General features: G+C 45.4%; 1 protein-coding gene across 3 annotated transcripts in view; it reads right to left on the minus strand.

Moving 5' to 3' along the window:
• Nucleotides 1-26,679, minus strand: part of ADARB1 (adenosine deaminase RNA specific B1) — an 89,927-nt gene extending 63,248 nt beyond the window's left edge. The window contains exons 1-2 of one of the 3 annotated variants that reach the window (XM_064452232.1): nucleotides 26,546-26,679; nucleotides 4,298-4,334 (exon numbers count right to left, since the gene is read on the minus strand). The gene's annotated coding sequence lies outside the window, so the exon portion shown is untranslated. Of the gene's footprint in view, nucleotides 1-4,297; nucleotides 4,335-26,199; nucleotides 26,284-26,540 lie in introns of those variants that run through there. The other 2 variants (XM_064452233.1, XM_064452234.1) reach the window with 2 other exon arrangements.
• Nucleotides 26,680-27,636: the final 957 nt, after the last annotated feature.

Here is a 27,636-nt window from a genome sequence, read left to right on the forward strand (position 1 = left end):
TGCTCTGACCGTTTCTTCCTCCTTCGTTTACAGCGCCGCCAACCTGCGCTGAAGAGGGTCCCCATGCCGAGAGCCACGGCTAGAAGAGATGCCATGCACACACCTGCAGCTGGCCACCACCAGCACAGCTTGTCAGCCTGCTGCACGCCCTCGTTCCCTCCTAACAAGGCAGCAATGTATTCCCGAAAGGAGGGTTACCCCTGTGTTGCCTTGCCCTCGTCACCTAGCTGAGGCCCCTTCCCTCAAACCGCAGGATGTGCCGCACAATCCAACGAACAAAGACGAACAAATGCTGCAGCTCATCCCTACCCGCCGCAAGAGGCACATGTGACAATTAACCCTTTAGTAAGTGAAAGGGGCAAGGAAGGACAGCTTTCTCAGGAGGACAGTATTGAAGATTCCTCACTACAGGCTGTGGAAAGGCAAATTTATTTTTGTTATTGGAAAAGGAGCGCAACTCTTTGGTCTGGCCTCAGCCTTATACATATCTCAGAAATAAGCGACTTAAGCAAGGGAATGTTTATATATCCTAGTGCATGAAAACAAGATGCCTTCAGCATCCTTTATAATTGCTTCTTGCCTTCTTAGTTGTGTATTTCATACATTGCCGAGAAATGCAAAAACATATTTGTGAGTAGCAGGAATACACAAATACGCAAATCTCAAAGCGCAAAGTTTTAGTGGCATATTTTCCATATGACAGTTTATATGCCAAGTCCTATTGAGAAACTTCCCAATGTCAACACTAACTGTAGCATTTTCCAGCCTTTTTATGAACACAAAAGCAACATGTGACATTACAGGATACTGTGATATACTGTTTCCCCAATTTGAGCAACCACCTGAACACACGTTCAACCTGTGGGTCCTGTGGAACAGCAGCACAGACAGGGGGTTGCAGCTATCTTTTAATCCTGCCTGCAGATTAAACCTCACAGGACAAAAAACATCTTCCAGCAGGGGATGTTTCCAGGTGCAAGCTCCACAGATTTCTTCAGTGTGTTCCTGAGTTCAGGAGACTGGAATCTGGGGGTGTGACTCAACAGCCAGCTGGACATGAGCCAGCAGTGTGCCCAGGTGGCCAAGAAGGCCAACAGCATCCTAGCTTGTGTCAGGAATAGTGTGGCCAGCAGGAGTAGGGAAGTGATCGCGCCCTGTACTCGGCACTGGTGAGGCTGCACCTTGAGTACTGTGTTCAGTTTTTGGCCCTTCAGTACAAGAAAGGCATTGAGCTGCTGGAGTGTGTCCAGAGAAGGGCAACAAAGTTGGTGAAATGGCCTCAAGTTGCACCAGAGAAGGTTTAGATTAGATATTAGGAAAAATTTTGTCACGGAAAGGGTTGTCAGCCATTGGAACAGGCTTCCCAGGGAAGTGGTTGAGTCACCATCTCTGGAGGTATTTAAGAGACGTGCAGACATGGTGCTTAGGGACATGGTTTAGTGGTGGACTTGGCAGTGGTAGGTGAACGGTTGGACTTGATGATCTTAAAGGTCTTTTCCAACCTAAACAATCCTGTGATTCTATTTCAGTAAACAGCATACTTTGTAAGAAGCAAAAAAGCAGCCTGTGAAACCACTGAGTTCTTTACCGTAATTATTCCAGCTGTTGAAACTTTCACCACCTTGTTCTCACCACAGGTGAGAAAGATGTACGTAACAGTGTGTATTTCTTCTTCTCTTTCTGGAAAGAGTTGCTGCATTAGGTATTGAAAGTTCAAAAGCAATTTTGCCTTCTTCAACAACTAATTTATCTGCCCTAAACTGACAGAGATTTGGTTTACAGGACTTGGTGTAAAGACTGAAAAACAGGCTCCACCAGCTCACCCCTGCAGCTCTCCTCTCCAAAGCAGCTCCTACATTACTGACCACTGCTCTCCCCAAAGCAAAGTGCCTCTAGGGTATGAGAATCAGGAGGAAGACCTGACATAATTTTAGCTTGAAGAATGACAGTTTTCAATACAGAAAAAAAGTCTCTAAAATCTGACTACTGACTAAGGAACATACACAATGCAGCTGGGAGAGAAACTTAGTGACCCACTACATTCATTTGCAGTTGGCACATTAACAACAGTTTTAGGAAATAAAAAATATGCAATCTGTACTATACATAAGATTCAATATTCAATATCCAAAAATATTGAGTCTGCAATATTAGAACAAAGCAGGTTAAAAGCTGAATGCAAGGAGGCAAATGCGACATGCCAGAAAAAAAAAAGTGTGGCATTCAATTCTAATGTGCACCTGGGAAGCAATAAATCCTGTAACATCTTGTATTTCACAAATGCGACACCCATAGAGGCATCAAGGAGAAACTGGATTACATTATCTCCAAAGAAAAAACAATTCCCAGGGGGATGTCGGTTACGTACCTACACATTTCAAATACTTTCATCTCATCTGCATCACTGAATTAGGAACCCAGAGACACTAAACAACTAAGGTGTCCTCCATCAAAACCCCAGAGGTAACCTAACCAAAGTGAAACCAGAGGCTACACAGCAAGACTGATGGAAAAGTTCAGTAGCTTCTCAATTCTCTCCTCTACCACCTAGACCACTGGAACAAAGCCAGCCTAGGTTTCTGTGGATTTAAGGCTTGCGATAGACAGGGTTTTGTCACTCAGTATTTGCAAGTTCCACCTGCAGACCCTGTAGCTGTGGCACCTACAGCCCCTTCCTGTTTAGTTTCCCTAGCACCAGGGGGCTCGAGGCCATGTTGCAGTCCATCTGCCAGACACAGCACTTAGCAAGTGTCTCCTTCACCCAGCACTCTTCTCAAAACTCATACAAATAATTATCACATCTTTAGGTACCCACCAGACTCACTTCAAATCAGAAAAGCTGGAAAGCTGCTAAGGAAAGGAGAAAAAGGACAAAAATAGTTTGATCACTGAACACAAAATAAAACTATTACTTTTTTTTAAATATATTGCATGAAAATCTCTATGCACCAAAAATACTCTTGCGAATCTCATTTACTTACAGATTTGACCATTCTTATCAACTGACTTTATACGCTCTTTGAAGAGTCACACATTGTATTTTGTAAGCACTTAGTGGTTTGTTTTTTTTTCCCCACATGCAATTCATGTACTTTTCAAGCATGAGCATGGCATTACAAGACAACAGCAAGTTTTCCTTTAAGTTTTGTGTGCTGCAAGAACGAATATAAATTAGCAGCAACCACTTGAATTTGCACAGGCTAATTACAGACTGAGCATTTGCTCAGCACAGCAAATCTCAAAACACAAAGCTGCTGGCTGCACACCAGGAACCCCAAGAGCTCTGATACCATATGCCTCAGCTTGCAGTTCAACTCCTCAGGTGATTAAATCCTCCAAGAGCACCATCTACTGTTACGCTATATAAATAATTGATTCTACATCTGTTGCTCCCTTGACCAAGGAAGTCTAAAGCCCAGCTCCAAATTAGAAATAACTTACAATTTTTGCAGATTTATTCTACAGTAAACTATTCTGGAACATATATTTGTTATGAAGTTTTGTACCCTTTGCCTCTATTGTTCTTACTGGCTTATTTTGAGGATCGAACATCTAATTTTTAATCTACATTACTTCTGAAGGACTCCTCAAATACCCATGACTGTCAGAAATGTATTTAAGATGTGCTTCCAAGAAAAAAGTGGTAACCATTCAGAGAAGAACACTGAGCAGCCTAGATCTCCCAGTAACATCAGTATTTTCATCATCATTTAAAATAATAGATGCAGCTACTCAGTGGTGGTAAGGAAAATAATAGCTAATTGAAAAAAATCTAAAATAGTTTTAAAGGAGGTTAAAAAGTCTCAAAAATCTTGAAGTTCTTTTATAAAAAGAAGAGTCATGCAGGTAGATTAATGTTTGGCGTTAGGAGACAGACTTGTAAATTGGACATATTTCCTCCTTTCCCACCACAATCTGTTACCAAACTCAGCTCAAACCCTCAAACTCTCAAGTCCTACATACCAGCCTGGCATATTTATGTTATTAATATGGATTGGATACAAGTTTGTGGCCAGAAGGATAAGTAACTTTTTGTAACATGTACATCGACTTGATACAGTTTGACATTTCTTAACAATATTTTCTCTATTTTCAAACCGAAAATACTTTCTACTTTCAAAATACCTTTTGAGGGGTTTAGTGTACAAACATAAATTATAGTTATATATAAATTAATAAAGTTTTAAATGACTCCTTAAATACATTAAGATGAATTGTCTCCTCCACCTTATGATCTGAATGAATCAATCTGAAAACAAAGAATCTTGCTAGATATTTGCAAATATGGCCTGCTTACCTTTTTAACTAATAGAGACACATGCTGATTCTGCAACCTGCAAGAAGAGGAAACACAGTTAGTATTTTTTCTCTTTTACAAATTTAAGTACATTATAAATGTCAACTCCTGACCTTAAAAGGGACAAAATTCTGATTCTGTGAAAACAAAATAGTCCATACTGCATATACACAATCATAGAGCCAACTCTGGTGTAAACCCAGCAAAGGGAGGAGGATAAAACAATTATGGATATTCCTGGTGGGGAGGAAAAAAAATTTCAAGACTGAAGCTGCTTGGTACCCGGGGCCAGGAGAAACATCCCAGAGGCACAAGCAGCTACTTAGCAGAACCCAGTCTGCAACCTCTGCACCTTCTAGCAGAAAGGGTCAGCAAAAAGTTTGGCCAATGGTGGCTTGAAACTAAAATCAACTTCTGTGTTACCACACCCGACTTATCCTGCAAACAAATCTAAAGTTGTCATCTTGTTAGACTCTTTTATAAATTTAGATCTTAAATTTTATTTTTAGTGGTTTATTTTAGTCCACATAAACAATACCTCACACTACAACCCCCTTTTCAAACACTAGTTTTCTTGATACTACTGGCATCAGCTTCCATTCTCCCGAAGTGCCTGTAAAACTGGAAAATCCCTCAACTACCAGCAGTGGGGTAGGAAAAAAATGGGTAAGAAGGAATCAGGATAACAGGAAGGACTAACGCTACAAGAAATTTTCTTTTATTTCCATAAATACATATAAACTGCACAGCTGTTCCATCATGAACAGATGGTTTTACTTTTACAGATAGTCTCCTAGTTATAAGAAACTATGTGACTTTATCAATGTGAAGATACACTATTCTAAAACAGTTCAGCAAATCACAGAAGCTATTTCCAAAGCAACAGAGTATTTCAGTCGAGTGGCTATGTTCTACAAAAACACACATACAGTCCAGCAGTTGATCAGAGTGGGGACACCACCTGTACCTGCAAAAGAGTTTGATATTTGCACCCTGAAAAGAAAAATTCTCTGCTGTTACACTGCCCACAAGAGGGGGCTGGCACCCTACAAAAGCCTTCACTAAATTTTAGTTATACAGCATGCACAGCACAGCTATGTACAATACAAACTGATGGACGCAGATATATCTTAAACTGTTTTAGTCAAGTTAGACAACAAGGGATCTGACACACTATTTAAAGTCTATATACTAGAAGATTGCATTAATTCAACCTTGGGTTTTTTTCAAAGACATTTCAATTTCCCAACACTTCCTGGTGGCGTTTTCCAATAATCCAGAAAAATATGCCAATAATATATTGGTCTTAGCATGAAGTAGTAAAAATGCCTAGAACAACACAGTGTCAGCTGAAGTCAGCTTCCCATGCTGCAAGCCCAACAAATGGGGATACAGCACTTACAGCATGATGATTTACCATTTCCCTTAATATTTTCCCAACCTAGCAGCCTCACATCCACAATAAAAACTCTTCCAAACCTTTGGGATATGAACTGTGTGTGACATGAAATTCCAGTAATTGAGGCAACATCCAAAAAAAAAAATTTTTAAAAATTAGTTTTTGATAATTCCCATTCTACCTGAGCATTGCTTTATTTGAAGTTATAATTAATCCTGAGACAACACAACTGCTAGTATTTTTTAACTAAGTTTTTACATTAGTATAACCTCTAAGTTGTTTTAGAAATTGTATTCCTTATATGCAGTATTACCCCAGTTGGTAATTCCTCAGGTTTCAAACAAACTAAACAAACATAATTCATGAGGTTTGACACTTAAAATAAGTTTATATAAGGATTTTTTTGTACTTAGTGATATTGACAGCTGCGGACAGTTTTACAGGGTTAAGAACCAGCCCACAGGCATGGCACATATGGAACAGTTTTACAGTACTAAAGAACGTATCTACAGTGAAAATCCAAACATTTATCTCCTAACTCTTAGTTTTCTAGCTGGCAAGCCGCAGCAGTCCAAGTCTGCACTGAAGCAGGTAAGCAGCAGCCGACAGGGTGCGCAGGCAGGACAGGCGGGGCCAGCTTGCCGGGACGGTGCTGGGTGCTGCTTCTGCAGGGCATGGCCACGCTGGCACCACAGCACCTCCGCCCACACCCAAGGCACTATATTCATCTGCCCACCATCAGGAAAAAAAAGCCCTTTTTTTTGTTTTGAATAAAGCATTTTTAGTCTCAATCAAACTAGGCACACCATGCCATTTGCGCTGGTTTTTTTGCAGGGGGCAGAGCCACACGCGCAGACACCTGGGGCTGCAAGGGCGTTCACTCAGCAGAGGGTCGCTTTGCCCTAAGGTTTCCTCCTGCGCCTAAGTCAGCAGAAAAGGCCCCTGCAAGCCAGTCTCCAGCCCCGAGCTCGCGGTCCGGCTCTAACCCTCTCCACAGCAAGCACGGGCTGACAAAGACAGCTTTGCTGCTGAAGGACTGTGAGCGGTACAGAGAGGCAGAGGAAAGTGAGACTTGTAACACCTTAAACCAGTAAAGATGCTAAATGGGAAAGAAAGGGAAATGCCACTACGTTGTAAAAACCAGGAACAGTCCTCTCTTCTACACATTCTACTTGGCTCTGGCAGGTGGCAGGTGGAGACCTCATGGCTTGTTCAAGCCATAACATGCTTCCCCACCACCTTTTGCAGATTATGTTTATCATTTATTCTGAAACACTCAAAGATTCAAACCAGTTCAGGAACAAATACAGACATAAATTATTTTTTCAAACATTCTCTCACCAAAAACAGCTTCACGTATTCACACAGTATGTTTCATTTCCGATTTTTTATTTTGTGATCCCCTACGTTTGAAAAAAATATATTAACAATGTGTTGATGTACTGGTTATTTATGAAGTATGAAGTCTGAATATAAAATTTCTATACTGAAACAACATTATTTCAAAATCAAAGATTAATGCCCCTCCTCCCTTTTACAGAATCACGACATCCCATGTATAAGAGCAGTTACCTTAGAAGAGAATGCAACAGAAGCCAAAGGAATTATTCACGTGAGCAAAATTACCATAAATGTCTTCAGGGGAATCTAGGCTTTGATCTTGTGTATCATTATTTCACTATAGCTAATGTTTAAATATTTACATTACTCATTTAGCTGTTTTAAACATTAATCAAATTTAAATAGTACAATAGTGCAATCTAAAGACTAAGCAGCAACTTCTGAAAGACAAAGGAATTTGAGAAATCAATTGAAAGTAAATTTCTCTGTTCCATATTAGTACTTTTTAGACAACAGCTTCTCACCCCTCTGAGTTGATGGACCATAACATGGGCACTAGAGGGGTAAAGCCCCTCCCACTCTAAGGGAAGATCAGGTTCATGACCACCTGAGGAACCTGGACATACACAAGTCTATGGAACCAGATGAGATGCAGCCCAGAGCCCTGAGGTAATCGGCAGATGTAGTTGCCAAGCCACTCTCCATGATATCTGAAAAGTCGCGGCAGTCAGGTGAAGTCCCCCCAGTGACTGGAAAAAGGGAAACATTGTGCCCATCTTTAAAGAGGGTAAAAAGCAGGACCCAGGGAACTACTGACCTGTCAGCCTCACCTCCGTACCTGGGGAGATCATGGAACAGACCCTCCTAGAAGCTATGCTAAAGCACATGGAGGACAGGGAGGTGATTTGAGACAGCCAGCATGGCTTCAAAGGGCAAGTCCTGCCTGACCAACCTAGTGGCTTTCTATGATGGAGTGACTACATCAGTGGACAAGAGAAGAGCTACAGATGTCATCTATCTGGGTTTCTGTAAGGCCTCTGACATGGTCCCCTGGAGCATCCTCTTCTCTAAATTGGGGTGATACAGATTTGATGGGTGCACTATTCGGTGGGTAGGAAATTGGTTGGACAGTCTCACCCAGAGGGTAATGGTCAATGGCTCAATGTCGAGATGACAAATGGTGTCCCTCAGGGGTCTGTACTGGACCAGTGCTGTTCAATATTTTCATCAATGACAGACGGTGAGATTGTGCCCACCTTCAGCAAGTCTGCAGATTACATCAAGATGAGTGGTACAGTTGATATGCCAGAAGGACAGGATGTCATCCAAAGAGACCTGGACAAGCTGAGGAAGTGGGCCTGTGAGAAACTCATGAGGTTCAACAAGGCCAGGTACAAGGTCTTACACCTGGGTAAGGGCAGCCCCCTTATCAATACAGGCTGGGGGATGAAGGGATGTAGAGCAGCCCTGCAGAGAAGGACTTGGGGGTACTGGTGGATGAAAAGCTGGACATGAGGCAGGACTGTGTGCTTGCATCCCAGAAGGCCAACCATATCCTAGGCTGCATCAAAAGCAGCGTGGCCAGCAGGTCGACGGAGGTGATTCTGCCCCTCTGCTCTGGTGAGACCCCACTTGGAATGCTGCGTCCAGCTCTGGGGTCATCAGCACAGGAAGGACATGGACCTGTCGGAGCAGGTCCAGAGGAGGGCCACAAAAAGAGAGGGCTGGGGCACCTCTCTTATGAGGACAGGCTGAGAGAGTTGGGGTTGATCTGCCTAGAGAAGAGAAGGCTGTGGGGAGACCGTATTGTAGCCTTTCAGTACTTAAAGGGGAAACTATAGGAAAGATGGGGACAATCTTTTTAGTAGGGCCTGTTGTGACAGGACAAGGGGTAATGGTTTCAAACTAAAGGAGGGTAGATTTAGACTGGATATAAGGAAAAAAATTTTGGCAATGAGGGTGGTGAAGCACTGGAACGGGTTGCCCAGAGAGGTAGTGGAGGCCCCATCCCTGGAAACATTCAAGGTCAGGTTGTATGGGGCTCTGAGCAACCTGATCTACTTAGGGATATCCCTGCTCACTGCAGGGGGGTTGGACTAGGTGACCTTTAAGAGTCCCTTCCAACCCAAACCATTCTACGATTCTATGATTCTAAGAAAAAGATTAGTCTGGACCACAAACTGCAGATGAGCACCTAGGCTAGAGGGCCGGCGAGGACTGGACAACCCACCCTTCCCAGCTGTCATGACCCATTTCTGGTTCTAGAAGATGCTCCACTAAGACATGGACATTCCTGCACCAACCAAGAATACTGCTGAAAGCTGTTGTCTCTGCTACCGTGAGCAACCTGTGGTTTCTGCTTAACACATCCTAAAAAAAAAACCACCTCTAAAACCTCCTGCATGCTTGTTCTACATATGTTCAGCGTATACTAGAAGACTGCAAATCTTTCTTCATTAGAACACCAACAATGTTTATAAGACTTCAGAGCAAGGCAGGCTATTTTTTTTCTTGCTTCCTCCCTAAGATAAGATGCACATGAGCTACATGGACATTTTGTACCTTAACATTAGACATCAGAAAAATGCCTCAGAAATCAATGTTTAGTAAAAAGATGCAAAATACTTATCACTCATTCTAACAGTGTTCAAAACCATGAGATTACATCCTGCATTAAGGATGTATGAGTATCTTCTCTGGCCTTTACTGTGGGAAGTCACTCCCCACGGCCCTTAAATATTAAGTTTACTGCTTCAGAACCACTGAAACAACGCACCTTATTCACAGACTTCTACTTTTAAACACAGGACAGGAAGACCAACCTGCTGCCAGGCAGAAAAGCAAACCGCTGCCATCAGCTGCTTCCAGCCACCGGTGTAACAAATGGCTGCTGACAAAGCTAGGAGACAGACCAGCAATTAGCAAAAGTGAGGTGAAGTATGACCATGCCAAGCAGTGCCTGGTAACAAGACGCACCTCACCAGGACCTCCTAGACCACTTCTGCAGCCTGAAGAATCAATACGATTTATTGCTGGATTTAAAAGCAAAGCACTGAATGAGACTAGGGTTACCTATCTACACCTGGCAGAGGACAAGTGACATGAAGGAGTTTAAAAACCCCTCCTCTTGACAAGATCCAAGGGGCACAGATGTATTCACACACACAAATGACTGCAGAAAAAAACATCTCATGCAGCCCAGCCAGTGTTTCATTAATTTTATCAGTAAGATTAGAAGGCAACTTGATCACAGTTTATAGCGCCTATATGAAGATAAAACAGCAGAAGAGGGTACTGCAACTTCAATAAAAAGGGTACACCAAGATAGAGGCTGGAAACAGGGCTTAACACAGATATTGTTTGTGCATGTTTCGGGCTTAGCCTTTCACATGAATCACAATGCTAACCATTCTCCATCAGCTTGCAGCTCACCAGCAGCTTCCCCCACCAGGGGAAACAGCATGAAACTGCAACCACTTTGCACAAAAAGCCAGGAAGCACAAACTAAACCAGGGAAACAAAAATTATGAATTGCAGGTGTGTACTACCAAAAGCCAGGGCACCCAACAGCAGCAACGGGACTCTGTCATCCCAGCAATCATCCTACTCAAGCAGGCAGGTTGTGGTCACTGCCAGTGCATGCTTTGTTATTATTATTTTTTAAATGATATTTTGCATTTATCATGGGAGGATGTCAGAGCTCTTTAATCCGTTGGCTTTAACTTGCACACTACAGGAACTCCATGCACAGGGAGTTCTAACTAAAAGACTGCAGAAGAAACCTGAATCATGCTGTTTTCCCCGAACAAGGACTGGTGTGTGATTAGCTGGAGATCACGTTTCCAGGTCAGTTGTTTTTCTCACTGCTTCCCTATTTATGCATATATACCCATTTTGTGCTCTGGGCAGAGCTGAAGACTGCAGGAGAGAGCAACACAGGGACAGGAGAGGGGCTAAGCTCCAAAGGAGCTGGGAAGTGGAAGAGTAGCCAAAGGCTGCAGAGAGCTGTAACTTTTGCCCTTCTCTTGCATAGGGGATTGCTCACACCCTAGTGCGCTCAGGTGTCCCCCACCATCCCAGTCCGGCTGCAGCCATTTTCACAGTACAACCTTGGCGATGGACCACGAGCAAGGACTCTGACCTCCCTGCAGGCATCTTGCAGCCCTTGCCCTACCACACAAGGTGAGAAAAGGGGAATCACACAAACTGCCTCGATGCAGCAGGGAGCCAAAAAAGCAGCTCCTGCATCTTATATTGGGTTTTCTTCCCCACAGATGCCTGCTCTCAGGCTGTCACAGCACATGGGGAGAGCGCACAACGACAGCAGCCTCAGCAAGCCAAACTCAAAGCACCCCATGTTTGTAACTCAAGTCTGACCAACAGTCTGCATTTCCATGGTGGCAGCTTCCAGGATTTTTGCATGTATGTCTCATCACTGCAATGTTTCTGGAAGAACCAGCTGAGGGACTTCCAAGAATATGAAAGTGTTACCTTTCATTTCTAAAAAAAAAAATCTCATTTATGCTTTCCCTCCACTACAAATATGAGCAGATTTGAAGAACTTCAAGCTAACTTTTGAAGGGCTCAACTCCCAGTCAGTCCTCCAGGTTTCTGGAAGCCTTCCTCATGACCTGGCAGCTACAGCTGGCTATCGGGGATGTCCTAACACAAGACTGACTCAAACTGTCCCTTCCAGAGTAGTTCCTTGTGTTATTCAGTATTAAATATCTGTATGTTTAAAAAAAGAAAAACAACCAACCACACTTATGGTGTAAAATCTGACTTCCATCATCACTCTGGTGCGTGGGCAGAGTGTTTGCCATCACAGAACATTAGACATTTTACAGCCACATTGTGCAGAAATGGTACTTACCACCTTCTTACTCCAGAAATTGTAATACAACACTGAGTTCGAAAAGACCAGCAAGGGAAATGCTGGGTAGAGTTTGGATAGGGCAAGAGGAGAGAGAGAGAGAGGGAAGATAATGGCATGGCCCAGGCACAGGTCAGGATAGGATGTCCTTGGTTTGCAGTACTCGCATACAGAAAAAGGTTTGAGAAGTCTTGTGTGTTGTGATTCAAACCACAGCTGAGGGCAAATGGACCCAAACCTGTGAGTGTACCAAGACGGAGACTCAATACTACAGAAGACAATTTTGATGCATTACCTCCATAGGCTGAGTTGTCAGTAGGTAACAATATACTCATTTTCATTAGTCTTTCTGAGTTCAGATAAAGTTTGATAAATAGATTTTTAGACAATATAACATCTCTTGAGTATTAAAAGTTGCTCCTGATAGCCAAGGAAAATTAGGCCAATGAGAGCAGAAATACTTATGCCTACTTTATCTACAAAATTATACAAAGACAAAGAGGCCCCAAAGAATCTCCTAGCAAGACAAATCTGGAACTACATATATTTAAGAGAGGGAGAAGTAATCGGTCAGTAATGAAAGTTCCAGACACAGACAAAATTTTTATCTTACCTTTTGTGTGTTTGAAAAGTTCCATTAAAAAACCCCAACATTTTAAATACTAGGGCTGAAAATATTTGGTTAAAGGACTGTAACCTTGCATAGAAACACAGATGTTCAAAACGCAGTGAGCTGAAACAATTCACTGTACTGGTCCATAGAAAATACAAAATGCTTCTCCAACTTACACCCAAAAAACCACCTCACCCAGCGTTTGTGGGCTGTTGAGCCACATGGCTTCCCAGAGCACAGAGATTCCCATATTGCTTGTGCTTTTTTTCCAGGAGCATCCCAACCAGCTCAGCTTTACCCAGCTGTGACACCTGCTATAGCTGTACACCAGGAGCTTCACCACATCTCAAGCTGCTGCAGCTCCCAGTGCAGCCACAGCCAGGCTGATGCTCAGGGGGGCACTTACTGAGTTGGCAGATGTGGCGATACAGCACCCTTAACCATCAGGCTGTGCTGTTCCCTTCCCGGTGGGGTGAAAGCTGGCTTATATTTCAAACTACTAATATTCAGGTCATTCCAACAAAAACAGAGGGAAACATAGAATACAATGATTAAGACAGAATGCAAAGCTCAGCACCTGCTGAAGTTAAAGTTACGATTCATGGCTAGCAGATTTTATGTCTACAACATTCAGCAAAAACCCCAAATACAGGATCCAGATGATCCCAAAAATCAAAACAATCAAATGGCAGGGCATGAAGGCAAGTATTTCTCTGCAAAAGCTGGATGATTTGCTTCTCCAAAGTACCAATCTTTTATAAACTCATGGGAACTTTGGAGTTGACTCTCTCCTCGATCAACAGAGGAAATACCACTTCTCTGACTTAACTACCACAGGTCTCAGCAAGTGCCATTTTCCGCCATAAAAAGGTTCCTAGCTAGCTAATCCATTGGTTCTTATGCCAAAAGCTGCCCTCTTCCATATTTTTTTTTTGGGGGGGTGGTTTCTCCACCCTTTGTTCATTTATAGACACAAGTCCTTTCCAAATTCACTAGTTTTCCTTGAAAGCGAGGGTTAGTTACTTAAATGGTGGTTGCTCACAAATCTATACTATGGTAATAACAGCTGCCAGTTACTCTGTGTAGTGAAACTTATTTTCTAAGTTAGAAAAGAGGGGTGAAGAAATTTTGGTCTTAAAAAAAGGGACAAAATATAAGTCACGTGGTTTTTTACCCCCATGAGTTAACCAAATCTAAGTCTTAATAATGGGTGAGAGAAATGGTATTTCAGTTACACATATTGACCTTCAGATATTATTTTTAATATAATTTAGAGTAATTACAACATCTTGGGTTTTTTGTTGTTCCTACATTGGTTCCTCAGCTTTGGTACTGCCATGTATATTTTCATCTCTGCTGCTGTATCTATATACCCAAGGTTGTGTGAAGTCTATACTGCTGCTACTGCTGTTTGCTTGGATGGATCTTCATTTTGAATCCACAAAAGCATTTTCCTGATTCATAAGCAATACAGCCTTTTAACTGTGGTAACTGCAAAAGCTGGACAAATATTTATATGGTGGAAGATGCAAAAAATATTTTTAGAAGAAAAAAAACACACTTTGAATGGGAGCCAACTTTTGAGTAAGACTGGCCAAAAAGAAAGTCTTGCTGAGCAAGAGCAGAAGGAAATGCTTCAGAGAGGATCACATACCCCATGGGTCTGCAGTGGTCAAACTGTGCATTATTATTTACTAGAGATCTTGAGCACATCCATGAAGCACTGGTTAGAAGCAGGTGTACTGACCCAGATTTTCAGATGGTTTTTCCCAGTGTCCCCCCTCTCAAGAAACCACACATTTTTTGTAACAGTCACCATCACCAGTCAGATGGGGACATGACAGAGTTGGAGTTAATACCACTCATATCAATAAAAATAAATCAATATGGTATTTGATAGAACACCACAATACTTAACTAGTTCTGCAGAGATGCTAGCAACTTCCAGAATGAGAATGCTTAAAAAGAGATAGGACAGAGATCTGCCAGAGCATACATTTTGTTGAGGAAAATTTACCAATACAACAGAATTATTTCTATCAGGAATTTATCATTCCACAAGACATGGCAAAATTGCATATAGGACCCTGCCCATCTTTGCCACCTCTTGCAAACCGACATCGTTTCAAAGCAGAAGGCAAATAGGAGAGGACTGCAAGGTGATACATGGCCTAGGGAGTTCAAGGGAAGTCTCCCAAGAGCTGCTCAGTCTAAGAGAATAAATCAGAGTATGACTGTACCAAATACAGGGGCTAGAGGAAAAAAGGAGAAGCAATTATCTGTCCTGGAAGGGAGCAGTGTACAGAACCAAATGAGGTTTTTGTATGAAGGCAAAAAATAATCAATGCTTTTCAGGCAGAACTGATACATGCTGCAGATGACAGCAGAGGAAGGACTACACTGGATTAGCCAGAAGCACCGTCATTGTTCTACACCCTTTCAGAAAGCATTTCCAGGTGCCCCCAGGAGGAGGAGAGCTACCAGCATCCCACACGTGCCAGCGAAGGGCAGCAGCTGAGCAGTACCCAGGAAGGATGCGTAAGCTGAGGGAAGCCAGCCTTCACCTGGGGCACAAGGGGCACCTCCCCATGATTTTGCTGGAAACCAGAGCGCCATGTCTCTTCTTACGCCTGCTTGGTTGCATCTCCACTCCAGTCAAAACCCAGTAACTGTGGTGCCATCCAAGGTGCCTACTGTGGTACAGGATGCTACTACCATCCTCCCACCTCATGGGGCATGTACATACCCATACCGCCACCACATCCCTCCTCCACCTCTGGCACTTCCCACACATACACCAACACACACATAAGGTCTAAAGATCACCCCATCACAGGTCCCCAGGAATTTAAAAAACAGCAAGAGATTAACAGGGATGAGCACTGCTTCCGTACAGACTATGCTACATCACCTCCTGGAACAGTGTGCCAAGGGAGTGGGGAATTTCCACACAGACAACAGGGAGGCAAATAACTCAAGATGTAAAATTTGTTTCAGGTTCACTCCAACAGAATTACAGAGTGAAAGATCCATTTAACGCAATCAAGACTACCTAAGTGATCTCAGCCACCGAAGCAAGGAGTACATCAGTTAATATGTGAAGAAATCATGTTGCTGAGTGGAATTTAGATTGTGCTACTGTAGTGCCCTTTTACTGTACCTAAATTATTTTTAGACTGAAATTTTTATTCTGGACAAAGTACTGAACATAAAATATGCATATATTTCATATATATACACCTATACAGCACACATTTTCTGTGAAGAGGAAGCTATTCATTAAGAAATATAGGGAGTTAGCTGTTCTCTTGTTTAGCTGCACTAAACAAGAAACTAAGACTCTAGCTCTGTGAGATGAAAAACCCCGATTTTAGGAGGCAGCAGCCTCCTAACACAGATCCAAAAGTCATCTATTTGAAAGTATCTCATCACACACACATTAAAGTAGTATTCACTACCAATGCTGCCTGAAGTCCAGCAGACTGCTGGAGCAAGAGCAGTTTGTATGTATCTTAAGTACCAGTGGATGCAAAAACACACATTTATACTCACTTTCCCGGACTCTACACATCTAGGGGATCCTGCTGTTTTCAGACTTCTCAGAGGGCACTGCTGTTTCCATGTTTCATAGGACAACCACCATACCTCCCTATCAGAGGAACCCATACCATTGGTGCTGAGAGAAGCTGCATATGTTTATAACAGGGCCAGCAAAACCGGCTTCAGAAGTATCATGGTTCACCTTCCCACCTGCTGGCTGTTAAACCCGACTGAACCCAACATGAAAAGCAGGCAGTTTTGCCTAAAGAAAAAGTGCATGAGAAGGTCAAAGGAAATGGAAAATGACCAGTGGAGTTGGGAATACTGTCTAATAGTGCTGAGTATTACCTGGGCTACAAAAAAGCTAGCCATCGTGATCTGAAATGCGGGGGGGTGGTGGAGGAGAAGAATGTACGGACTAGTAGTAACAGCGGTTATATTAAGGTACATTATATTTACTCCACCTCCAGGAAACATGACCATGGCCTGACATTCCAAGTGTGTATTATTTCTAGCGTGCTGAAGCTGAATACAGCGACAGCGCACACTTTGTACCTTTGGCAAGCTGGGGTGAGCAGCCCACGTCCGACACAAGACACCTCCTGCCCTGCTCCCAGGCCGTGGGCCCAGCACCGGAGCAGGCCGATCTCGGCAGGGCAGACTCGAAGCCTCCGTGCAGGAGGCGGGATTCCCCGCCGGCCACTGCCGCGGGGCCGCCGGGGGTGGCCGGGAGAGACGGGGCGGCCCCGCTCGGCACCACGGAGAGCTCCCTCCCTCCCTCCGTGGGGACCCGCAGCCGCCCACGCCGGCCGCCGGAGCAGCACGGCCCGTGGAGCGGCGGGACAAAACCCCTGGCAACCCGCCCCCCCCAACCCCCGCTTCAGCCCTGAGGCGGGGGCGTGTGACACTCCTACACGAGGAGACTGACATGTCAATCACCACCTGGGGGTTTTCAAGTCGATCACCCCTCCTAAAAGAGAAAATAGTTTGCAGCGAGACAGACTTTTTACTTTCAAAGCAGGTACAAAAGAAAAAACCCCACCTAAATAACATTCCACAGACCACATCTAAGGAATTTGTACACAGAAACATTGCCCTCATCAGCACCAAAGAAACAAGGGGGGCGGGGGGGGGGGGGGGGGGGACACAGAAGAATCACAGATTCATTAAGGTTGGAAAAGACCTCTAGGATCATCAAGTTCAACCGCCAATCCAACACCCCCATGCCTCCTAAACCATGCCCCCAGGTGCCACGGCTACATGTTTTTTGAACACCTCCAGGGATGGTGACTCCACCACCTCTCCGGGCAGCCTGTTCCAATGCCTGACCACTCTTTCAGTACAGAAATTCTTTCTAGTATCCCATCTAAACCTCCCCTGATGCAGCTTGAGGCTGTTTCCTCTCGACCTGTCACTAGCAATGTTGGAGAAGAGACCAACCCCCACTTCGCTACAACCTCCTTTCTGGTAGTTGTAGAGACCGATAAGGTCTCCCCTTGGACTCCTCCAGGCTAAACAACCCCACTTCCCTCAGCCGCTCCTCACCAGACTTATTCTCCAGTCCCTTCACCAGCTTCACTGCCCTTCTTTGGACACCCTCCAGCAACTCCATCTCCTCCATGAAGTACACGAAGACTGATGCTATCTCCCAAAAATATAAATAAATGATGACCTTGGCAATAAATACAAGCCAAAGACCAAAATAACTTCTTTCTTCCAGGCAAGTTCATTCATAGATCTTATTAACAGTGAATCTGGTTCCTTTATGAACTCAGGGGCAGCAGGAGGAAAAGCATAAGAAGATTAGGTTAATACTATATTTAAGCATATGTAAGGACAGTGAATGAAATACTGATTATCCACTCACTTAATTTGAAAAAACCCAACTACTTACTAAGAATAGTTTTCAGGGGATAAGAGAAGAGAAACTAGGCTGCACTAGGAAAAAAACCAGACACAGCTACAGTAGTACTCACTATCCCTCATTATCCGCATTCATCAGTGCTGAGGTCTATGGAAATCAACTTTGATACAAAAGCATCAATGGAATAAACCCAAAGGCTTTCAGACTAATGCACCCTTTGTACAGATGGGAATTATTCCCAACTCATTATCATTGTCATGGAAAATGGCAGAGCTGGGTTTAACGTAACTTCCCAGATTTTTGCAAAGAGGTTCAAAGACACAGGGGGGAGGGGTTGAGGAATCAGACTTCAGACTTTACTACGACGGAAGGACCTGAAAGTCCTCATGGAAGAGAGGGCAAGCACCCGAACTCAAGCTCCCACTGGTTCGAGCACAAAAGGTAGGCTTCAGTGTTAGGGGAGGGTTTTCTGAAAAAAATAGAGAGCTTTCTTGAAAGCTCTTTAGTCTTGGAGACTTTTGCCCCTTCACCTGTACTTTGTCAAAAGCACAGGCACATGTGCTCCCAACCAGACCTCCACACTTTTGCTCAAGTCAGCTGTACTTTTCTGCTTCACATTCTTAAGAGCTGCTAACTCAGCAGGTCCCAGTTTAGCTTCTGATTAATCAAAGGCTCATTAGCAATTGAGGCAATCACAAACTTACAGGCAGCAGACATGCCCCGATAGATCAACTCCATTCTTGCCATCCTCCAAAGGATGCCTGGGCATGGGCTCCCACCTCATGCCTCTGTGCAAGCTGAAGCACAGAGGTGGAGACGAGCAGGAGACCATTAAAAGCACGTTCCCAGTGCAAAAATGCTAGCATACACACCCAACACACAACTGCCAGGATCACTGGTTCAAGTTAAGCATTAATTTCCAGCTCCGCTTTGTTATCAAAACACAGTATCACGCAACATCAAACTCCAGAATACCACTTGGCACTGGCAAGCAGCAGGAGATAAAAGGCATCTGTAAAAATACGACTACAAGAATGTCTGTATAATACACATTAAATCCCAGGAAAGCACACCTGCTCTCAGCACTTGAATGATGACTTCTCCAGCTGTAGGAGTGCTTCTAACCAAGAGAGGAGCTGCAGCTCCAGAGAGCACATCAAAGCCAACGCTGCTGAGAAAATGGAAGCGTAGTGCCACACAGCTGCTCTGAAAAGCTTCAGGAGAAAAAAAAATGGGAACACGATTTAGCCCAGTTGAAAAAGATGACTCTGGTTTAACATGGACTATGACCATAATTCACAGTTGCCTGTGGCTCCACACCTTCAAAATGGCACCCAGACTTTGTGCAGACTCCACAGGCAACAGATCCAAGGGGCTGCAAACCTACACAGTCAGTGTCCGAAAGGGAACATTCAACCAAATTAAAAGTTTCAGCTATCAAAATTACCAAAACTTAAGTGAGGAAATAACACTATTTCTCATACAGATTAAGCAGCTATCATGAAGGAGATCTCTCCTCTCTCTTCATTAAACCCCTTGCTAATTTCCATAGTGTGGAAAACACATAAAACTCAAGTGCTACAAAGTTCTTTCCGGGGTGTAAGCTTGACCAAAGGCTATCTGTATTAAAAAATTGGTAAGCACTTGACAAAAGAGAAGTTATCGCCTCCTCCTTTGGTCTCCCAATGTGAACTACTTGTGTGTGTCGAGAGCAAGCTTTAAAACTTAGGCAGCGGAGGATGTATATAAATCCGGTTCCCCCATGGAGCTAACTTTATTTCAAGTTTCTCACAAACAAAGCACAGTTCAGCCATTGGCTTATGTTCATTCTTCTCATTTTTCAGAGACTTAAATATACCAGTACTGATCCTCTCTCCTTAGATGTGAAAAGCGTGGCAAGTCTAAGGACAAAAGCAGCATTGAAACGTGTTATCTTAGTCTGGTTTTGATCAGTATACATTTTTTCCTTACTGTCCTAACAGCATCCAGGGTGGGTCACACTAAGGCTCCATCATCTCAAGGGCTATACTCGTCCCTCAGAAACTGCTGCAAGAATGGGGCAAACCTGCAGAGATACTTTTCTTCCATACTCTCGCAAGTCCCCGGTAATTTCTGCTGCACAAATTTCCTGATTTACGGTCCATACCTTGTGTTTATATTACCCCTAGCTGGAGTCTTCTGCTAGGGTTGTCCACATTTATTTTCCAGCTAGTCTGCATGCATGTGCAAACTTTATTAATGAAAACATAGGCCTGATTGAGCTTTTCAATTAAAGATCCTACTATGCTCTTACTGGGAGTCATATAAAGTCTTCATCATTATTATTAAGTACTCAGTACCTGTGCTCAATATTTGAGGTGAAAAATAAAAACTCATTTTGATTCAGAATGGGCTTTGTAAACAAAGTTTTATAAAAACTGCATTTAAAGTAAGAAGTTACAGATATTTTTCCCCTCCAATAGCTTCCCAGACTGCGACCAAATATTAGAGTATAATTAAGCAAGGAAAAAGGCGGTGACAGTTTAAACGTAAAGACTCATTTGCTAATAAAGATGAGGAGCTGAGTAAATCAACCTAAATAAAAATCAACCTCATTTTAGACGTACTGAATGCTTTCAGTAGAAGCCCTTCAGAACTGAAGAGGCAGGTACTAATTATCTCTGCAAATCACAAAACTTAAACAGATTAAACGGGGAAAAAAAGCACTTCTAGTTGAGGCTGACTCACAATCCCTATGTAAAAACTTCATTTCCACATGCTACATCTGACAAAAGAAAGTAATGTTTTCCATACTTGCCTGTTCTCTTTTTGATCAAATTTTAAACAGTTCTTCTCTTCCCAGAGTCGATACGACTAAATTAATAGCAAAAAGGGGAGGGAGAGCTATTGGGACATTAACAGTGCTAGCACACACAGAGTTTGGAACAATGATAAATTGGCATCAGTATAGTCATCAAGCCTGATATTACCAAAGGCCCATCACAAAATTGTTTATGCTACTTAAAGCATTATAGTAACAAAAGCAACAGACAACAAGGTAATCAGACAGTACATCCTGACATGCAGCGCCAAACTCATCACCAAATCACAAGGATTTCTACTTTCCTTTAAATTCAAAATACAGTATATTCCTCCCACATTTTCTCTGAATAAGAATACTCAGGATGCTCAGCATCTTACCCGAAAGATGTAAGATATGGGTCCAAAAGCAGCATTCTGTTAGAATCTCTTTAAAAAATAAATTTGAAAAAAAATTTCTGGTTTCAGCATGCCTCACAAAGGAAAAGTCTCAGAAATCAAAATGGAAAAGAACATCAGTATAAATCTCAAATTCATGCTGATGCAAACAGGAAAAAGGTGGTACTCTTCAACCCCCTGAGCAGTTCTTTCTTTTGCATCTCAGCCAAAAGCACTCTGCACAGAAAAAACCCAGACCTGAGAGGTTATGTGGCACCTATAAAAACATTTTCCTGGACAACTATAAAAGCCTTTACAGTGAAATCTACAGCCTTCACTCACCTTCCTCCCCCTTCAGCCCCAAGGGGCAGGATGAAGGACAGTTCTCAAAACTTTTGTCTTCTTCTGTCACCTATGACAATATAAGACTGCTCGTCAGATCACTCCTCACCACCTTCACAAAGGAGAATAAGGATACACAGCTTCTACTGGAACTACTTATAAAACTCGATTTCCTGTTTGTCTCCCTACCACAAAGATCATCTGATGTCTAATAATATATTTGAACTCAGGCAACAGCCTTTCTTCCAGAGGAGCACTAATCCGAGAGCTTCCTCCACGCAGATTCTTGGCCACACGCAGCTTCGGCACTTACCTTTGACACCTCTACCCTCTTGACAAATTGGATGGACTTTTCAATGCATTCACCAATTTCATTCAGGGGCACTGACAGTGTGATGCTTATGCAATGAGAAATCGAAACATATGAGGGTGGCAGGATAAAACCTGGTGATAAACACACTTGTTCATGAGGCAATCCTCAATTTAATAGACAGAAACGCAAACAGGCCTAACCCTACAGCATCAGGGAAGAAATGTCTCCCCAAGGAAAACAAAGCACCATTCCTCTTCAAGCACATAAATTAAAACCAAAAATATTTAAAATGAAATAAAATAAGATTTTAAAACCAACACAACCCAGAAAGATATGAAACCATAACACCGTGCTATCAAGTACAAAGGAAAGAAGCTTCTGGCCTCTGAGCTTCCTGGTACTTTCACAGATGCTTGGTACAGCATATAAAAGCTCAGTAACAACGGGCTTCCGCCAAAACATACATCATTACCAAAAGTAGCCCAACATTCCCAGATCCCTCTAACCAGTAGATACCCACAGAGGACGCTTCTGTAATCAGGTTATTCCCTGGCTGTGTTGGCAGCAGAATGGACATGCATTCGAGGGGACAGCACTGAGTCACAGCCCTCAGCAGCCTGCGCTGACTCAGCCCCATGCTCTCTGCTGGCAAAGGAGGGTCAAGGTAACTTGCACAGCTTTTGTGGAGGCACTGAAGTCCCTTTGCACAGGGATGGAACAACGCCGCAGTTGACCCAGAGGCAGAGCACATAAAAACGATCCCAATTCCCTTTGCAACCAGATATCCTTAAGACAATGGCTGTCCAGGGCATCATTCCAACACAAGCTTGGCTCCCAGAGTAGTATCAGTTACATGGGGTTTTTTTTTTAAATTATTTTTTAAATACACAGGTGTGCTGCAGCTTTGGGCAGCTACAGACCCTGGTACTCACAGCTGGCTCCTGCCAGCTCCCAGAGCCTGCTGACAGCCTCTTCAAGGATTCAAATTGGGAAAACAAATATTTCTCATACCTACCACATGAAAGACAATCACTAGAAGGACTGAAAAAAATGCACTCTGTTGTTAAATGGTAGGAAAGAGCAAAAAACAGACACACTGTATGCAAACAGGAAAGAAGCTTGCTTTAAAATGTCATTTCATTTGCTAACATAATCACTTGCCAAGGTTTTTTTTTTTTTTTGGTCACGCAACATTTAGGCTATAAAGGTATTTCCTTTAAAACCAAGGTACATAAATAACAGCCTCTACTGATAAATACAGTCCAAAACCACAGTTTTAATCTTTGGTACTTAAACTGAAATTCATAGCATGGCAGCTGGATGGCCCGAGTTTCAAAGGTGCCAAACACTTACTGGTTTCAGAAGATGCAGAACCAGCAAGTGCTACACACCTCTCTTCAGACCATGCCCTTCAATGTTCAAAGATACTCACCTAACGTGTCAGGGTCCTGCACCCACTGAACTGACTTCAAATGCAAGAGGCATCAACTTGACAAGCCACACTCACTGCCAGCACCTGGAGACAGCCTGTTTCAGCCTTGCCTAAAATCGTCCTGGCACAGAGAAGCACTACTCATTCAGCCCCTGAAGTCGGTGAAGTGTTCCTTGCCGGGCGCACACTCACCACTGCCATCCCCAAAACTTCAAGTCACAGATGACATCCCAAAAACACCAAGGCCGAGTTCCTCAGAGGGCATGTTATATTGCTGGTCTGTCCCACAGCTCTCCAACAGGAGTGGTTGTTATCACCCTGTTTAACAGGAACACTTTGCTCCCATGCAGGATCTCTGACCACGTGACTGCAAGCAACCGAAGGCACCGGCTTGGGATACACTGAGTGCAGAGATGAGTTTGCTGGAGGGCAGCAGAGCCTGACCTGGTTGCAGTCCAAAACTGCGATGATGCCCTGTCTGAGCTAGTAAGCCCAGCCATTTAGCTTTTGCTCACTTAAGTCAAAACACAGTTGGCTTTTAAAAGAGAAAAAAGTCCCATTTGCTTATAATAAACAAGGTAAAGGTACTCTAGAAGACTTATGTGCTCACAGCAAGCAAGAGGCCTGCCACTGAAGGGCTACAGCACCATGTTTCCATTCCCAAAGCGCATACAGCCCACAAAAGGGTACTAAACTTTCATCAGAGCAAATGAATCTGAATAAGCTCAGGGGACCAAATATAAAAATGGCCTGAGGTCCATGACTGCAGTGTGGGCAAAGCTACAAGACACCTCCCACTTGAAACACTAAGCACAATGTCCTCTACAGAGTCTTCTCAGAAGACATATCTTCATAACGCAACTTCTCCTCCTGCTGAAAAAGCTGGGCTACTCTCCCTTGAGCCATGGAGCTGATGCTTTCGGACACAAGCCACGTCGGAGAAGACTTGGCCAGCACACTGCCTGCTGAAAAGAAACTTTAAAAAGCACATGTGCGTGACAGGTTAGGGCCACACCTCATCTGTTATGCTCCGTTAAACTGTACAGCAAGATGTTGGGAAAATTGCTCACACAATCCTTTTTCTCAATTACTGAAAGCAAGAATCGCACGTTCATGCAGCCATGCCTTGGCAAGCTTGGGGACAGATCCTGGGAGGCCAGCCTCACGAAGCCAAGCACTGTGACAAAGAGACTGGTGCGGCGTGAGCACACCAGCGCAAGCAGCATGACCACAATCACACTCTCCTCTTCGCACAAAAACTGTGTACTCCCCAGCGGAGACAAACCCTAGCCGACGGAGCTCTGCGCTTAATTAACTGAGAACAGTGCGTCAAAGCAAAAGCGATGCACCTGTCAAAGCTAACCGCTGGCCACATATCTGTGATTGTGGCAGCGTACAGAGCACGAATTTTGTGGAAAAGATAGGACTGTTCGACCGTGGGCTGCCAGAGGAGCAGTGAGAAGCTTTCTGTCCTGCTGTGCCAGCCCCACACAGCGAGGGTTACTAAGCTTCTCCTCTGGTCATTGCACGACTATACACCGTAAGGGCCAAGAACCATATTATTCGCTGCAGAAAAAAATACTCAAATGGACAGAGGATTTGGCAAAATCCCCAAAAGCATCTATCTTAGACATCCTATACGTAACAACAGTCATTCAAGATGTGACTGTTTATGCTACGAGGCTCATTACACAGGAGGCCTGCCTATTTTTAGAGGTACACATCACTACAATCAAGTGCTAGATAAACCCAAACAATTATTTTAAAAGGGTATTCCATCACTAATTATTCTAAACATCTTCTGCACTCTGTGGCTTGGCCTGCTGCCACTCTCAAGCATAACAGCTCAGAGAATGATGCTACGACTTCACTCGCACGACGCTCAAACAGCAGTTACAGATAACTCAAACAGAGCAAGTGGCATGTCCATACGAGTCCAACAGCGAGGGCAAGCTTGTCACCACTTCTGCATGCCAAAAAAAAAAAAAAGAGAGACCACAATCTTGTTTATGTTACAAAAAACCAGGAAGTTTTAGTTTACCACTGAAAAAGATTCTCTGAGGAATAAATGTGCTACAAAGAGTGGTGAAAGCCCTTGAGCAGCAGCAACATGTTCAGAGCCCCATGATTTGAATTTGATACAGTGCAACATAGAAACACCAACCGTGGTTCGCTGCTGCTTGAAAGAACCTAGCGGAGATGAAAAAAAACAAAAAAATAGAAGAGGTTAGGCTCCTTGCAAGCAGATATATCTGCCCAAAGCACTAAATAAAAGCCCAGACCAAGCATGTTTCTAAGGACCAGCCTGGCTGCTGCTGGCTACATTGCTCCTCAATCTGTTTTGCTGTTTCCTCAGACAGAGTCCAGGCTCCCCAACGGTTTGCAGCCTCCCCTCCAGACAAGCGCCACCAGCGCTCCCTCTGAGTTTTGAGGTATGCAAGGTGAAGACACAGGCAGAAAGCAGGGCTGGCTCAGGCCGGCAGCTGCCCCTCGGCCACGGGCCAGCCGGGCACCCTTCGGGGGCACCCAGTGCGCCTCAAAACGCGTGCAAACGTTTCTTTAAACAAATCCGACTTCTTGCGCAATAACAGGTATTGCAACCACGTTTTTTTTCCAACGCAGCCTAAATCCAAGCAAATCCAGGAGGAACCACGAAACCCAAACCCACCCAGGGACGAAGCAAAATTAAAAAAAAAAAGGGGGTTAGAGGGTGTTTTTGCCAGCCAGGAAGGAGGGACGGTGCGAGGCGAAGCCGCATTTCACGCCCGAGCTCCCCCGGCAAGGACGCGCCCGCCTTCCCGGCTGCAGCGGGCGGGCGGCGGTGCCGGGGGGGCGGCCAGCCCCGGGGCGGGGTGGGGGGGGGGGGGGAGCGGGCCAGCCGCGGAAAGCGGCGGGGGAATAGGGAGAGCAGGGGAGGAGAAGAGACGGCAGGGCGGCCCGGCCGCCACCACCGCCACCGCTCACCTCCCCGGCCGGCACCAGAGCACCGGGGCGCAGGGGGCACCCACCTCCAAGGGGGGGGCGGAAGGCGACACCGGGCTCGGCTGCCGGCTCCGCCGGGTGGTTCCCCCGGGGCGAAACTTCCCGCCGCACCGCCACCCCCTCAAAATGGTTCCCCCGCCGCGGCGGTCGCTGGCCGGGTGAGGCCGCGCGGGACCGGGATCAGGATCCCGCCCCCGCCCCGCCGCCGGGCACGGCCGGGCACCGCGCCGCGCCGCGCCGCACTGCACCGCACCCCGCCCCGCCCAACAGGTGCGGGCGGCCGAGTCCGCCGCCGGCACCTGCCGCCGCGTCAGGACCTGGACAGGTCCCGCGGGGCACTCCCACCGCCGCCACACCCGGACCTCACCTCACCTCCCCCGGCGCCCCGCCGCTGCCCGGGCCCCGCCGCCGCTGTCGCCGCTCCGCCATCCGCAGCCCCGGCCGAGCCCAGCGGCGGCCCCCGCTGCGCCGCCGCCGCCGCCACCGGCTCCGTGCGCGCCTGCGCGCCCCCGCCGACGTGCTGGCGGCGCCCGACCCGCCGGCGGCGCGAGCCCCGCGGGAGGGGCGGGGCCGGGGCGGGGCCGTCATTCCCGATTGGCCAGCTCCGGGCGGGGCGGGGGCGCGAGGAGAGCGCGCCCGGGGCCCAGCAACGGGGAGGGAGGTGGGGCCAGTTGAAGGGTGAGTCGGCGCTGATTGGGCGAGTGCCGCGAGGCGGGGCAAGGGGTGGTGTCAGGGGCGGGGCCAGCGCCTGGCTTGGGGCGGGGCTTGTGGTGGGGCGGGAGGTGTGCCGCGGCTAGATTGTGGGCCTCTGCTTATGCCCGGGTCTTGGCCTAGGCTTGGGGCAGGGCCGCGCCTGTTGTAGCCTAGCGTGGCCCTGCCTGTCACCGAGCACATCTTTGCCTGCATGGGTCGGTCCGTAGTGGGCAGGCGGCCGAAGGCTGGGCCAGCAGGGCTAAGCGAGGCCTGCCACTCCCCAGCCAAGCCCTGTGCCAGGCCTCAGCAGGCAGGTGACAACGGGGTGGTGCAGCGAGCCCTGTGAGCTGTGCTGGGCTGGGTGCCCACAGCAGCCTGTGCAGCATGGTGGGTGCCAGCACCAGCTTCTGCAGGGGTCGGTGCTGGGGACGGTGACTCGACCAGTCCAGGGCCACCCAGCACCCCCAGCCTGGCCAGGGCAGCCTACAGGGGTAAAACAGGCTCCCACTGAGTGCACAGGGACAGCTGCGAGTGAGATGCCTACAAAAAATATTTCCAGGAAAGCAGAAAAATAAATATAGTTTAAGTCATTAAAGTGCCTTTAGCACATGGAAAAGGACTTTGTGGTATTAAAACTCTCATACAGGGACCCTACGGAACACGCATGTGACACCCAGCTTGCAGCAGCACCTGTGGTTGAGGGCACCTAGATGCTACTTGGAGGCCCATCAAGATGGTCATCATCACCAGGAGCACAAAAGCCACTGAGG

Source organism: Phalacrocorax carbo, chromosome 5 (assembly GCF_963921805.1).
Source record: "Phalacrocorax carbo chromosome 5, bPhaCar2.1, whole genome shotgun sequence".
Lineage (NCBI taxonomy): Eukaryota > Metazoa > Chordata > Aves > Suliformes > Phalacrocoracidae > Phalacrocorax > Phalacrocorax carbo.